The following is a 16,747-nucleotide window of genomic DNA, read 5'->3' as shown; positions in this document are numbered from 1 at the left end:
TGGGAGGGGGTGCGCAGCCCCCGTCCTGGAGCCTGTGATGGCCCTGGGGACCGCCTGCTGGGAAACCTGCTCTCACTCCCAAAAGACAAAGCTGATTGCTTTTCCACACGGGGAGCTGCATGTCAGCAGCTCCCCGTGTGGAAAAGTAATGCTGGCTCCCGCAGGACGCGGGGAGCCGGCGGGACCGTAGGGGCATAAGGGTTTCCCCCAAGATCTCCAACGGTGAGGCCAGGCCCCGTGGAATGGGGTCCTCGGGTACACGGGTACTCGGGAGGGGGGCCGACACAGCCCTCTTCTTGTTTTTTTTTTTTTTAAATACTGAACATGTAGTCATGCTTCAGGGGATGGGGACCCCGAGGCGAATGTAAATTATTGAAAGTGGATGTTTTTTTTAAATGGAGTCGCGACTCTAGCACGGCTCTCAGCGTGGCCAACGTGAGAAAGCGATGGGTGCGCGGCTCTCAGCACGGCACTTGAGTACTTCTTAAGTCTTTCAAACACCGAGGGGTATATTGTCAAGGATACATCGCCGAGTTAATGGCACTTTATCGTTACCAAAATGGTGATAAATTTAACACACCAGTCACAAGCTGGAGCAAACAGCCCATATCACCAGTTTACCAGCAATAGCAGCCTCAAAAAGCATAGTCATGGATGACCTTGGCAAATATTGTGAATGAGATGTAGGGTAGGCGTTCCCGTGCAAAAAGCGCCAAACACATCACTTCACAAGTTTCTCAACCACCAGCATGATCATCGAAGAGAGTGCAAAACAGGTGATAAGGTGCGTTAGTAGCAGGAGGTTTACACCTGCTCTGAGGTGGTGTAAAGCAAGACTACAACCTGCAACATGAAAGGGAGCCAAGCGCAGAGCCACACCTGATCGACAACAGATGCAATGGAGCCAACGATCATGCAGCTCGGACACCCAGCACTCCCCCCAAACAAATGTGACAGCATCCTTAGGAAATCTGGAATGTAACAAATTGGCTGATGCCGCACAGTTATAATTAAGAATCTCAGTCATCTATGGATTTACATATAAAACATTTTATTAGAACAAAACAACAAAATAAAAGTAGGTACAGGCATGGAATTTCATTCCTTGACAATTTATAAATTACAGCCTGCAAGACAAAAAGAAAGATAAGATTGTGCGTCATGTGTCCATCAAAGGAGAGAGAGAAAGAGAGAGAAAGAGTGAGAGAGAGGAAGAGAGAGATAAAGAAAGAAACAGTGAAAAAGAGAGGACAGAGAAACAGAGAAAGAGTGAGAGAGAGAGGAAGAGAGCGAGAAAGAGTGAGATACAAGGAAGAGCGAGAGAAAGAGAGAGTTCGTGTGAGAGAGAGGAAGAGAGAGAGAGAGAAAGAGTGAGACAGAGAGGAAGAGAGAGAGAGAAAGAGTGAGACAGAGAGGAAGAGAGAGAGAAAAAGAAAGAATGATAGAGAGAGGAAGAGACAAAGAGTGTGAGAGAGAGAAAGGAAGAGATAGAGAGTGAGAAAGAGAAAGAGTGTGAGTGACAGAAAGGAAGAGATGGAGAGGGAGAATGAGTGTTGACACTGTGGAGAAAATCCTTTCTGTCATGGGTGTGTCTCCAACCATGGGCCGGAACATAGTGCAGCCCTCAAGTTTAGTCATCTGAAACATACCTAGTATAGACTCAGTAATGGCAAAGTACTTACAACTGCACATGCCTAATTCTCTGTTTCGCCCCAGCGCACAAAAGCTGCTGCACCTCATCGACTCCTGCCGCCCAGAGGTGTCTGGCCGTCTCTGAGCACCCAGGCTACTGTACCCCATCCACTCCCATTGCCCAGAGGTATCTGCCCGCTGCTGTGCACCCAGGCTGCTGCACCCCATCCACTCTCACTGCCTGGAGGTGACTGCCCATTCCTGCACATCCAGACTGCTGCACCCCATCCACTCCAACTGCCTAGAGGTGTCTGCCTGCTCATGTGTACCCAGGCTGCTGCCCCCCATCCACTCCCACTGCTCAGAGGTATCTGCCTGCTGTTGTGCACCCAGGCTGCTGCACACTACACACTCCCACCGCCCAGAGGTGAATTCCTGCTGCTGTGGAAACAAGCCTCTCTGCTCACCTTCTGCGACTGGCATGTGTCTAAGAGGGTTCACCACATGCCGAAGCAACCTCCTCAGCCGTTGCGTACACGCGGTCAAGCCAAGCTCACAATTCAAAGTGGGTGTTGATTGCCAGGATGGCCACACCTCATCGCAGGCTGCACACAAGCTCAGCTCTGGTGGCACTAACTCAGTGGAACTGAAGTCATCGCCTCGTGGCGGGAGGTCTGTGTCGGGCAAGGGGCGTCAATCTGTGAATCACAGCCTGCTAGACAAAAAGCATGATAAGATTGTGCGTCATGTGTCTGTCAAAGGAGAGAGAGAGAGAGAGAGAAAGAGTGAGAGGTGAGAGAGAGGAAGAGAGAGAAAGAAAGAGTGAGAGGAAGACAGAGATGAAGAGAGAAAGAGTGAGAGAAAGAGGAAGAGAGAGAGAAACAGTGAGAGAGAGGAAGAGAGAGAGAAAGAGAGAAACAGTGTGAGAAAGAGGAAGAGAGGAACAGAGGAAGAGTGAGAGAGAGAGAAAGAGAGAGAGAGAGAGAAAGAGTGTGAGAGAGGTAGAGAGAGAGAAAGAGAGAAACGGTGTGAGAGAGAGGAAGAGATAGAGTGAGAGAGAGAGGAAGAGAGAGAGAAAGAGTGTGAGGGAGAGAAAGGAAGAGATGGAAAGGAACAGTGAGTGCCCACACTGTAGACAAAACCCTCACAGGTCATCTTTCTGCCACCAGTGTGTCTCCAACCACGTGCCAGGACATAGTGGAGCCCTCACGCTTACTCATCTGAAATGTAGTATGGAATCAGTAAAGGCAGAGAACATACAACTGCACACGCCTAAATCGCTGTCCCAACTTTTTGCATCCAGGCTGCTGCACTCCGTCCACTTCCACTGCCCAAAGGTGTCTGCCTGCTGCTGCACACCGAGGCTGCTGCACCCTGTCCACTTCCACTGCCCAAAGGTGTCTGCCTGCTGCTGCACACCGAGGCTGCTGCACCCCATCCAATTCCACTGCCCAGAGGTGTCTGCCTGCTGCTGCGCACCCAGGCTGCTGCACCCCATCCAATCCCACTGCCCGGCGGTGACTGCCCGCCGCTGTGCAAACAAGCCTCTCTGCTCACCTTTCGCAACCTGCTTGTAGAAATGATGGCCTACCACGTGCCGCTGCAATCCCTAAGCCCAGGGCCCGCGGGCAGGGCACCCTGCATATCATGCAGCCCAGCTCTGCAGGCCACCAGGTCTCACATTTGGTGATGGGTCTTGATTTTGCCATGGCAGAGGTCCTACCAGTGCACCTGGCTTTTCATCGCAGGCTGCACACCCGCTCAGCCTTTGTGGTCCACTAACTCTGTGAGCAGAAAAGCAACGCCACGTGGCGGTAGGCCTGCGCTGTCTGATGGCTCAGGCCTACACTGCGGTCCAGCAGGCAAACAAAACCTGAGCTGTCCAGACCGCCGGGATGGGCCCATCACTGAAGGCTGCACACACTCTCAGCAGTTATGGTAACTGTACCTCAGTGGACCGAAAGTCACTCTCCCTTGCCGGTGTGCTGTGCCGGCCGCAGTGCATCCGGTGCGAGCAACTCTGAAATAGCGTAGAGCATGTGCACCCTGTCTTTTTTATTGGCAGGGCCATGTGTCCAGTGATGCTGTGCTAGATGGGTGTGGTGTGGGTGTATACCAGCCGTGAGGGAGTGGCTGTGGCGTACTGACAAGTAGGCTGTGACCAGGAGATCACTGCAATGAAAACCTGGGCCATGTAGAGTTGTTCTTTCCTGTAAGCGTAAGCGGAGTGGCCTGGCCTGGTGTATGCCAGTCCTGTGTGAGGCTGTGAAGAATGACTCCGGAGCTATGGGCGTGGCTCCGTCCTGGGCTGTATGAGGAATCAACTGATGCAGGTGTCCCTGTTGTAGTGCTATCGTCACCCAGGTCGCAAGCTCCAATGTGTCACTCTGTGAGCCAAGTCCCACAACACGGCCAACATGGAAGGTACGAGGAATCACTGACCCTACATTCATCCATAGTTGCACTCATGAAAGATGTTGGACATGACACATCTGTGTGGATATGAATGTTTATTGCACATTCAGTGTAGTGTTGCAGCTGTAGCAATACAGGGCCATGCAAAATTCAAGTTTCAGTTTTTGGCACATGGAGGGCAGCCAACTAGAGCCAAGCTCATGTTCGGGGGTTAGGCTACGCCCACATATGTACTTATACAATCACTCCGCCAATCCCCAAGCACTTATTAATTAACTATACACACTCCTTCCAGGACTCTAGTGATCCAGTCTCTACGTACGTACTTGTACAATGACCGAGACAAAGTTACATAACCAAAGTTTTCCCCACTGCCAGAGGTAACATGGTTGCATACGCTGTCCACAGCACAATGTAATGTGGTATACATAATGAACACACAGACAAAGATAGATAGTGGAACTGGGTACGGGCACGTGCGCTCGACTCCGTTTTATTACCAGGGTCACATGTCCAGTGACGTCTGTGCTGGATGTGTGTGGGGTGAGAGTAAGCCAGCCCTCCGGGAATGATTGGTGCAGGCAACAAACACAACAGTAATCATTCCCTCAGACACAGATATTCAATCATAAAGGGTCAATGATTTGTGCTGCACTAAGGTAGTGGCAGCAGATGTGAAATAATACACAAAATATTCTATTGTGAAGGGTCGATGACTTGTGGTACACTGAAATTACACACAAAACATTTTATCATAAAGGGTCCATGAGTTGTGCTGCACTTAGATAGGGGCATCAGAAGTATTTAGCTCATGCGCAGCCAGCGATGATGCGTGGTGTGGGCGAGCCGCACTGGGAGCAATGTCTGTTGCCTACTGGACTGTGTCATGTCCAATCGCGACTCGATGTGAATTGTGAGCCCTGCTATCCACAGTGTAGATCGAAGGCAGTAGTCAACACAGACATCGAGGAGGCTGGAGGCAGCGGTCAGGAAGGGCCCACAGCCATGAAGCGTTGACTTAAGCTGCGTAGAGTTAGTGGTAGGTGTGTCGCTCAGCGTGTGCGCAGCCAGCGATGATGCAATGTCTTTTGCCTACTGGACTGTGTCATCTGCAATCGCGATTCGATCTGAATTGTGAGTCCTGCTGACCGCAGTGTAGGCTGGAGGCAATGGTCTGGAAGGGCCCACAGCCACGTGGTGTTGACTTGAGCTGCATAGACTTAGTGGTAGGTGCAGCGCTCAGCGTGTGCGCAGCCAGTGATGATGCAATGTCTCTTGCCTACTGGACTGCGTCATCTGCAATCATGACTCAATCTGAATTGTGAGCCCTGCTGTCCGCAGTGTAGATCAAAGGCAGTAGTCAGCACAGACATTAAGGAATGCTTTTTGTCACTTCCTCTTGACAAAAAATCTGTGGACATAGAGTAAAATTCTGTCTGCAAGTAATAAATCAAGACTGAATTCAAATTGTGAGCTCTGCTGTCCGCAGTGTAGACTGTCATTCAGTGTTCATTTGGACTTGCAAGATGAATTTGGTCATTGTAGTAAATCTATAACTAAAATAAAACAAGTTCTTTGTTTGAGATGTCATCAGTGATGTCATGAGTGATGTCACTGACCATGTCATGAGTGATGTAGTATGTGATGTCATCAGAGTGCATTGCGGGTGCGCAAGTTATAGTTAGCTGAACTAACTATAAGAGGGGAATTTCAAATGTTTTGTATGAGTGAAACGTCCAGCTGACTATAACATGTGTGAAACCTATGGTTTTTTCAGTGAATTTCTAAGGTTTTTTAAATGCTAATTCCTAACTATAACGTGGCTGAAACCTATGGTTTTTTCAGTAAATTTCAAAGGCTTTTAAATGCTAATTCCTAACTATAACAGGTGTGAAACCTATGGTTTTTTCAGTGAATTTCAAAGGTTTTGTAAATGATAATTTTTAAAGGTATTCATTATTATATTTCTGTCATATTCTTAATGTAAAATAATAAAAAAACAAAAGTCTAAAATATTTTTTTATTAATTATTCTTTTCCCCAATTTATTAAAATCAAATTCTATATATTTCCTTTATGTATAATCGTACTGTATGCGTACGGTGATCGCACATACTTTGTACAGGTAATCGTACACTGCGCGTACAAATGCATACGCTATGAATACATTTTGATGTTACGCACCGCATCGACGCTTCTGTGTGCCGTCATGTACGACGCCCCGTGCGCGTAAGGCGCGAACATTTCAAATTGTTTAAAAACATTAATTTATGTATTTAATGTGTTCTGTTCTGTTCTTCTCAGCTCGTCTAGGGTCACTCTACCTAACGAGGTGACACCGAGCGAGCTTTTTCACAATTTTAATTGGAGTAGGGGGACCACCAGAATAAAGCAGTTTCCGGCACCCCTTGCTGCATTTTAATCACTACACCAGGCTTACTTGCTCTCCCGCCCACACACCCGCACTTCACCACAGGGCAGTTGGATACAAAAGATCTCCGCCAAAGTGCCCCTCTTAGAGGTGAGCCCGTCGGGGATTGCACCGCCCCCCCGACGAGGAGCAACCGCCGATGATGAAGCATGACATCCTTCGGGGTGTGTGAGGCAAAAACATCCAACAAAATGGATGCCCAAGGGTGTAATATTTACACCTCCGGTCACGCCAGATTTACCTAACCTTTCCCTTCTTACAGGAACAGTTCAGCACCCCTCTTGTTGTATCACTTGTACTAGATACGGGCACTTGCTGTAACTGGACCTTCCACCCTCATGAGTGGTAATTAGTGCCCATTGATCTATTGATCACTCTCCCTCCTTTTGATACATACTAAGGAAAGACATTATCTAGGATGATCATGAAAATAAGTTTTTTAACTTTTAATAACCGTGTATTACTTTTCAAAGCAATTACAAAAAATGCAACTGTACGTCGTAAGTACTCGCACTGTAAATGCACAGTAAATGTACTGTAAGTGTATGCAAAGCCATCTGAGCATAAAAGGAAAGTTTTGATTCTTTCATAATACTTCATATTTAAACTGTTAAAAGACCCTTCCTATTTTGATCATTCTACTTGGACTTTCTCAAGAGAAGCATCTATTCTGTGAGGTATACAACCTTTACAACGCAACTTTTACAACGACCTACCATTACCACGCATTTTTTACAACGCAGGATCCATTACAACGCATACCATTACAACGCATGTATTTACAACGCAGGTACCTTTACAACGCATACCATTACAACGTAAGTATTGGTAAGTATATCATTTTATTAAAAATATTATAAGTTTGGGTTTTTGGGTAAAGGGGTATTTTTAGGGTTCAGGGTCAGTTTTCAGTTTTTGGGTAAAGGGGTATTTTTAGGGTTTAGGGTCAGTTTTCAGTTTTTGGGTAAAGGGGTATTTTTAGGGTTCAGGGTCAGTTTTCAGTTTTTGGGTAAAGGGGTATTTTTAGGGTTCAGGGTCAGTTTTCAGTTTTTGGGTAAAGGGGTATTTTTAGGGTTCAGGGTCAGTTTTCAGTTTTTGGGTAAAGGGGTATTTTTAGGGTTCAGGGTCAGTTTTCAGTTTTTGGGTAAAGGGGTATTTTTAGGGTTCAGGGTCAGTTTTCAGTTTTTGGGTAAAAGGGTATTTTTAGGGTTCAGGGTCAGTTTTCAGTTTTTGGGTAAAGGGGTATTTTTAGGGTTCAGGGTCAGTTTTCAGTTTTTGGGTAAAAGGGTATTTTTAGGGTTCAGGGTCAGTTTTCAGTGTTTGGGTAAAGGGGTATTTTTAGGGTTCAGGGTCAGTTTTCAGTTTTTGGGTAAAGGGGTATTTTTAGGGTTCAGGGTCAGTTTTCAGTTTTTGGGTAAAGTGGTATTTTTAGGGTTCAGGGTCAGTTTTCAGTTTTTGGGTAAAGGGGTATTTTTAGGGTTCAGGGTCAGTTTTGGGTTTTTGGGTAAAGGGGTACAGGGTAAAAAGTAAATGTAATTAAATTTAAATTACATTAAATTAAATTGATTAAATTAAATTAAATTACATTAATTAAATTAAATTAAATTAAATTAATTAAATTAAATTAAATTACATTATATTAATTTTAATTAAATTACATTTTAAAAATATAATATACTTACCAATACTTACGTTGTAATGGTATGCGTTGTAAAGGTACCTGCGTTGTAAATACATGCGTTGTAATGGTATGCGTTGTAATGGATCCTGCATTGTAAAAAATGCGTGGTAATGGTAGGCGTGGTAAAAGTATGCGTTGTAACGTCATACATCCATTCTGTGAAGCTGTAGTCCTTTAGAACCAAACTATAGAATGGCTGCTCTTTTTGAAACTTCATCAGAACATTCCTGTGAGGAAGAATTTTTTGCTGAGCAACTTCAGAAAAAGAGAAAAGAAGCTTTCAATTCGAAGTTTTTTTACATATCCTGAGGGACTGAAAAAAGTCAATGCACCGAAAAACTTGCAAGATCTGTAAGGTTACTCTTTCCAGTGGTGATCCCACTAAAAAGTATTCTTTCAGTACAGCCAGCATGGTTCACCATGTCAAAAATTTGAATCCAAATAACTATGCAAGGATGGCAACATAAACGTTGCAGGAGAATCCTCAACCTGCAGTTCCTACTACCTCAGCTCCACCACCACCTCCCCCGAGCAGTCCGCATCCTATTATTGTGCCACAGTTTGCAGATCTGAAATTCATTGTAAATATTGCAACAAATTACTTTGTTACAATCAGCAGTCTATTGATCTCATTGTGAAGAGTAAAGAAGAGCACCGTTGTATAAAATATTAATTTTATTTTTAACTTTTTTGTTCCTTTTCCACACTTTTTTTGTTTCCAGTTCCATTTATTTCTTCTTTTTTTTCTCTAAAAAACGTGTTGAAAAAATAAAAAAAAATAGAAAACTAAAAAAACAAATAAAACAGTTCTTATCAGAACTACCTTCACTGGTCAAAGAAAGAAAGAACTATATTTCTATATTAGTCTGTGAAAGTTTGTCAAAATAAAAGTGTACTTCATAAATGAATAAATGAATACATTAGTAGTGTATGGTAAATGTGAAACTGCCAAGTGAGAGTGAAAGTGAGAGTGTCTGGCTGAATGTATAGCAGCTTCACTTTTAGAACAGTATATACATAAGCACATACTGCTGAATGACTCACTAGAACATTGAACCAGCAGTGTGAGAGTGTTTTGTGAGAGTCTAATGATACACACTAGGGAATAGAACTTATAAAAGACAAGTTTGCTGGTGCATACAAAAATACATATGTTGTCTATAAGGGTTTGAAACAGTCCATACCCTAAGGCACACTTTGCACCATGACTACTTGGGTAGTAGCTAAATGATTACAATTCTGGAATCAGAGTGTCTCAAACCATTATTTTTATATAATAATACGTTTATTCTTGTAACATTTTATAAGTTAATGCAGCATCATTTCTTCAGCAATTTCATTTTCCTGGATATCATTTTCAAAAGTCATCTGATGAATCTCAACCTCATCTAATGCTTCCACAAAAGCATTATCCAAGGTTTCATCAAGAAAATCACACCTGATATCTCCAACATTCATTTCTTCCACTTCAATAACGTTGCTCATAAAAGATATGTTCATCTCTTTTACGACAGTGTTAGTATTTTCAAAATCGTCTTCCATATTGTTTCCATGATTTTCCATTGTAAATTTGTTATGCTGACCTCCTTCCACAAAAACATAAACACTTTATTTTATCTTTTTTCCTAATACAAAACTAGCTTTATTAACTAATTTGCCCTTTAATAAATATTATATAAATACCATTCTCAACTACTTTATAACATTATATAATTATAATTATTTATTTGAACGTTCAGTTTTAAAATTACCAAACCAGTCACTACTTATCACTATCTGAAAATAAAACAGGCTGTTATTATAAAATACAGTAGTAAAAAAAGTACAATATCTCTATTCACCTTACCTGGTCAAAACTAGTAGATGTGTTGTACAGAAATGCAAAGAATACTGGAACACTAAGTATTTTTATATTTTAAGTTTTCAAATCTATATAAAAGAAAAATACCATCTTTGTATCTTTGTATCATTCACATGGATACATAACAGAAACTAACAAAGAACAATTATTTGATTTGATTTGATAACCTACCCCACTCTATCTCTATTCCCTATCTATAATTTAGTCAACGCTACTAATTACCTACTCCTTGGTCTTTCGAACTAGCCTCTCCTCTAGTGTTTATCTGCAACCTTTGTGCTTTATCTTCAGGAATATCTATGAAGCAATTCAAAACTGGTCTGAACTCAGGAACGTCTTAGGTAAAGTGCGCACTCGTTAGGGGGCGCGCGCCTCACCAAGACTTCCCCACAGGGGTGTGGTAAATGACTAGACCGCCACAGCGTCTTTCCTCGAGACGGCCATATTTGAATTCCTCTGTTGCACTCCAAGTCCATTTCCTTGCGGATTCTTCATCTCTCCGGCGCCAGCTAGAGTTTACATAAGCCATTACCATATCCACTGATTAATTAGGGGTTCTGACAGGTACACTCACTATATATGTCTTTAAAAAATACAAACCATCTTTACACACTTATGTTCTCCAATCCTTGATTTGTTACTTCAGCTCGGTTGAAGCACATTCCATCAACCATTTTCAACAGTTCTTTGTACTTAGCTTAAGCATAATAAATAATAAAAATATTATATATTTTAAAATTACCATCTGTGGAAGACACAAAAAAATACAATTACAATATATCTTTTACAATACAAAATAATTTGTAAAGTATTACATTTGTCTTTTTTGCTGTTCTCAGAATATATTGAATTTTACTAGAAACAGTGACTTCAATACAACTCATCACATAACAGCGGGAAAAAAAAGACAATCAATAAGATTATCTTAAAAAAACCATTCAACATTCTCAATAACAACCTAAGAAATAGAAATAAAACATATCTTAAATGTTTTTTGCTAAGAGCAATTTCTTACGTAAATATGACACATCTCAAACAATCATAAAATAACAAAGCATTATGATTAATTTTCATACACTATAAATAATGTTACTTACAAATATATGCTGACAAAATAAAGAACAAAAACTTGTTATTTCTTTTACATACTTTTCCGCACTGCCAAATAGTATGCGTCAAATTCTTACTTTGCAAACTGTTCAATAGTAATCTTGAGCATCTGCCTCCCAGCCTTCTGATCCAAAACCACCGACATCATTTGCCCCTTCCACCAGTCTTCATTCCTCAACTCGACGCTATTCAACATCCTCATGGCTACCCTCACACAAGTAGCCCACCATCACAATCTCAACAACATCTCCTACGCCAACAACACCCAGCTCATCCTCTTCCTCACCAAAAAGCGTCATACCACCTAAAGCAACCTCCACGACACAATGAAGGACGTCACCAACTACATAAAGAGCAGCTCTCTAAACATGAACTCGAACAAAATGATGGTACTCATCCTCAGACCCACCCCCCTCAGCCTTGGATGACTCCCGCTAGCTGACTACACTGTGGACAGTACCAACACCTACCAACCATGTCCACAACCTAGGATTCATGTTCAACTCCTCCCTCTCCATGTGTAAGCAAGTCGACACCGTCTCCTCGTACTGCTATAACACACTCCACATACTCCACAACATTTACAAGTGGATCCCAACCAAAAGAAGAAGAACAGTGACACAGGCCCTCATCAGCAGCAGACTAGACTGTGACAAAACACTCTTCACAGCAATTCCAGCCAAACACCTGCAACAACTACAACAAATCCAAAACACCTCTACCTGAGTGATAATCAATGTCCCCTGCTGCAGCCACATCACCCACCACCTGATACACCTACACTGCCTCAATATCAACAAGGCAATCACCTTCAAGCTCCTCACCCTCACTTACAAAATACTCTATAACACCAGACTAATCTACCTTAACAGCAGTAATCCAGAAAGGCCACATTTTGATCTTAAAATTTTGGCTTTAAAAATTTTAGGTAAGAATGTGATAACTCTTTAGGCAAACATTGCTTAAAAACTAATTGACTATCATTACAATGTATCTAACCTTTCAGACATTTTAAATAAACAGTGTAATGTCCAGATGTTGTAGAAAGTCCATCATGAAAAATAATTGCAACAGCTACAAAACTTCTTCCTGATATTGAAACTTGACCAGCTACAACATTTTTTATTAAAGTTTCCAATTTTCTTCCATCAGTTCTACAACGTTGCAGCATTAAAATTACATACTGTCCATATCTTTGTATAAATAATGTTGATGACATTTCTGATTTACATTGGCTACACTCCATGTTTTGACTTGCTCCTCTAATTAGATTATTAAAAGACACTGATTCACAGTCAGGTAAAGTCAAATATATGAATCTTTCAGTGTCTATGTTAGTGCTACATGTAAACAAACAATTCATCTTGCCATTTATAAGAAAGGCCAAAAAGGTTTTCAATATCTATACCTTCATCTTCCAGTACAGCAAGCATAAACATTAAAAATTCCTGACAATCTTGCTGAATATTCGGCATACATTGACTAGAAACAGAACATATGTCCAAAACATTTTGAATATCAGAAACAGTTTGTATTTTGCTTTTATCACTACTACATTTCTCATAAACAGAATACAACAATGAACAGAATCTTTTGTCCCGATTTTCAACAATTTGCTGTTGCAAACTTTCAAGAACAAAAACAACATTAACAAATACATTAGCATAGCAGTTGACACCACAACTATTTTCAAACCGAAAACCAACTTTCTCTTCAACACTGTCCTTTTTCTTTTTGCTTGCAGGCGAGACTTCATCTTGGTTTCTTTTCTTTCTCTACATTTTCACTACAGATATTCTCAAATCTTCTTTTTCTACCTACCACACGCTTTTAAAATACTGGACATTGACCTAAATTAGGTGCATATTCTCTTCTTAACCTACTATACACTTTCACACAATTTACATCTGAAATAACCTTTATCTCATCAAAATCAATCACGTACAATCCAGATAAAGTTCTGACTCGAGACAAAGCAACATGTGCCATACCCTCTTTAAACACGGTACTTCCAAGATTCACTAAAGCACTATCTACACTTAAACCTTGAGATTTATGAATGGTCACCGCATACGCCAATCTTTTAATGCAAAAACCGAACTGAACGACTAAATTGTTGTACTTCTTCAATTTGATAAAATTTGATTTTCAAAAATTCACCACCATCTCTATTTACGTAATTAACAAAATCAACAACTTTACCCATTGCTCCTTTTACTAAACCTTTTTCCACATTCACATTACGTTGTAAAATGACCCTACAGTTTACATATGCATACAAATTCTTTTCTAAACCAGCAGTTTTACTTATCGATTTCTCTAAAGAATCCAATTTTCTCTTCAACTTTTCACTCAAAATAAGAGTGATTCCTTCATGTTCTATTTTATCAATAGCTTCCATTTTTAAAATGTCTTCATTTTCCAACTTCAACATGTCTTCATTGAATTTAGAACATCCACGTAGTGTTGGCATTAAGCAGATTACATATTTGTATTCTGCAATTGTCACGTATATTTTCTCTGGTACAATATTTTTATTTGGAAACAAATTCGAAAGTAATGGTCTCTGTAAATCATGTTTGCCATGTCCAGTCATTTTTCCAATTCTTATATCTTGAAGAATAGTTCCATAATTAACAACATTTGCCTGTCACATATTCATAATAAGTTCCTTATACTCAAAATATGACCAAATGTTTACATTTCCAATACTCCCCAAAGACTTTCTAGTATCTTCACGCAGCAGTGTTTTAAACACTGGTTGTCCTTTTACAGGAGTAAGTTGTAGAAGATCTCCAAAAACGATGACGTGCTTTCCTCCAAATAATACGTCATACTCTGTTTTAAGAATTTGCTGCATTCTTAAATGCACAAAAGCAAACATTAAGTTTGATACCATGCTTACCTCATCAATTCTAAGAAGTTTCATTTTCCTCAAAACTCTTGAAACTTCACAACAAGCTTCTCCAGATAGCTTGTGGTATTCTAATTTGTTTTCATGCTCTACTGGTAGCATTAATAAACAATGTAAAGAAATTCCTTTAATATTGTGGGCTGCTAATCCAGTTGGAGCAGTGACAAATCAAGACAAATGCGACTCAGTTGTTTTCAGTAGAAAACTTCTGATTACTTTAATTAAAAAACTTTTGCTTGTTCCAGCTTGTCCACTCATGTACATTCGGATAGGTTCAAATGATGAGCAAGAGCACTCTTTCTTCTCATGAAGTAATCCATGATCTATCTGTTCTCTCACTTACTCATATATTTCTTTCTGCTCAAGATTTAGTTGTTCTTCCGAATTTCCTAAGTTTGTAACATCTTCTTGACCTTGATACATTGCTGTTTCCACCTCTTCCATAGCAGTTTCTGCTTCATTTTGAACAATTGGTTCTCCTAGTGGGTCCTGACTCAACGGAGCAGAAGTTTGACTCTCTTGAGAACTGTCTCTAGCAATCTCAGCTGCAATTGTAGCTTCTTGCTCAATTTCGTCATTCAACATTTTCACATAATTAGCAAAAAGAGGACATTGTATAGTGTCTTTAGTTGCATTGAAGGAATCTTCATAGCTCTTGAAATCTCCAAGTAATTCCAATTCTGAACGCCATGGCTTGAAAAGTTGCAAAAGAGTTAAATAGTAAACTTCCCTTTTGTCAGGTGTTTCGCAACTCAGTTTATGGTGATTAATCAAATGTCCTATTCTTTGTTTCACCAGACATCCTTCGGAACCAAACACGGCATACATACCATTATTGATGTTTTCTGTAATATTCCGTTTAAAAATATAGTTTTGCAGCACTTCATAGAGACAAATATTCTCAAGATGATGACTTCTATTTGGATAATATGTATCCAACATATTTGTTTTCACAATATCTGTACTTTCTGGCTCTTTTTCAGCTAAATATTCAATTTCTTGTACAGATTTAAGAACTCGGTCACGTGTTGCAGCAGGACCTCGACTCACCCAAATGATTCTTCTAGATTTGGAGTATAGACTTGCAGATGATAAGCGATCCGACCATTCATACGCTCCAATTTCTAGATGAGATAACATCTTCATACTGTAAGTATATATTTTCTTACTTAGACTCTTCTCGTGGGAAATCTCTTCCCACGTTTCCTTCTATTCCGTCTTTTCTGATTTTGTTATGTATGATGTTACATATCGAGCAACAGCAATGGAATTGTCTGCAACATATTGAATATCCATGTCAGCATTCAACATGAACAAAATGACTCGGTTATAGTCATTTATGTATTTTGACTCTTCATTTCTTCTTAAGTTGTAGGTATTTTTTGGAGACTTTCTTGTGATAGTATGTCGCAAAAATGACATAAAACTGTTCACTCTTCCTTTCGATATTACTGGACGTGGAAATGAAAAACGACATTTGGTGTAGGATTTGTCCTTAGATTTGTACTTTCAATGACAGTATTTCCCACAGCGATGGCTTTGGAATCGTAAGACTTGTTGTCTTAAGTCCTTATCTTGTGTACTTTTGGGTATATCACATGTAGCATATTCTTCAATAAAAGACAACAAAGTATCATCTGAGTCTGTACCAAATTTGGGAGCATCTTTGATCCATATTAGCATGTGTATGTGAGGAGCACCTCTTGCTTGATAATCCTTTCTCCAAAAGAAGTCAAAAACCTCTCCAAGAGGAGGATTTTTTTATTGGTTATCATCGTTGGTACATCAGAGCTTCAAATCTATGATTGAAATACCTGCATACATTAACTGGATCCAAAGAGCACAATTCTCCAGGTGTTTTGCATTCAATATTTAGTATATTTGGATTTGCCTCTCGAAGAAATTGAAGTAAATCATCCCAAGCACATGGTAAGGTGTCCATTGCTGAGGCTGTGACTGAGCGCTGCTGGGTCGCGTAATCGCGCCGCCAGCAGCCGACTTTTTAATCCTCCCGTTTTGCCTATTTTCTTTTGTTTTAATTTGCATTTTGCAGTGTACCTTCTTTTAAAATCGCCGCGCTGTGCCTGGCCCCTCATTCCCACACTCTAATCTGGAAAGATCACCGCTACTTTGGCGGGTCCGGTTCTGGGGTGGTGGTGTCCATCCTGGGTAGGTTTGTGAAGCGCGCCGCCGCCATTTTGGTGCAGGTACTCAGGAGATTTTTTTCTCCGAGGTTCAGCCGGACTATTTAAGGCGGAACCTTGTTTGGGGCAGCCTGGTAAGGTGTCCATTGCTGAGGCTGTGACTGAGCGCTGCTGGGTCGCGTAATCGCGCCGCCAGCAGCCGACTTTTTAATCCTCCCGTTTTGCCTATTTTCTTTTGTTTTAATTTGCATTTTGCAGTGTACCTTCTTTTAAAATCGCCGCGCTGTGCCTGGCCCCTCATTCCCACACTCTAATCTGGAAAGATCACCGCTACTTTGGCGGGTCTGGTTCTGGGGTGGTGGTGTCCATCCTGGGTAGGTTTGTGAAGCGCGCCGCCGCCATTTTGGTGCAGGTACTCAGGAGATTTATTTTTCTCCGAGGTTCAGCCGGACTATTTAAAGCTCCACCTTTTTCAACGCGCAGCGGTGACGCGCAGGTGTGGTGCCCTCTCTGCGCCTGAGTCGCGCCAGAGTCCTGCCTGTCTGCGCCCATCAGCGACA

General features: G+C 41.3%; 1 long non-coding RNA gene across 1 annotated transcript in view; it reads left to right on the top strand.

Annotated features, from left to right (window-relative positions):
• Positions 1–16,747, top strand: part of LOC144771577 (uncharacterized) — a 199,560-nt gene that overhangs the window by 158,528 nt on the left and 24,285 nt on the right. The window contains exon 2 of the long non-coding RNA XR_013599364.1: positions 15,051–15,192. This is a non-coding gene — a long non-coding RNA (uncharacterized LOC144771577). The remainder of the gene's footprint in view (positions 1–15,050; positions 15,193–16,747) is intronic.

Source organism: Lissotriton helveticus, chromosome 8 (assembly GCF_964261635.1).
Source record: "Lissotriton helveticus chromosome 8, aLisHel1.1, whole genome shotgun sequence".
In the NCBI taxonomy this organism is placed as follows: Eukaryota; Metazoa; Chordata; class Amphibia; order Caudata; family Salamandridae; genus Lissotriton; species Lissotriton helveticus.
This window is presented reverse-complemented; position numbering and strand designations above follow the sequence as displayed.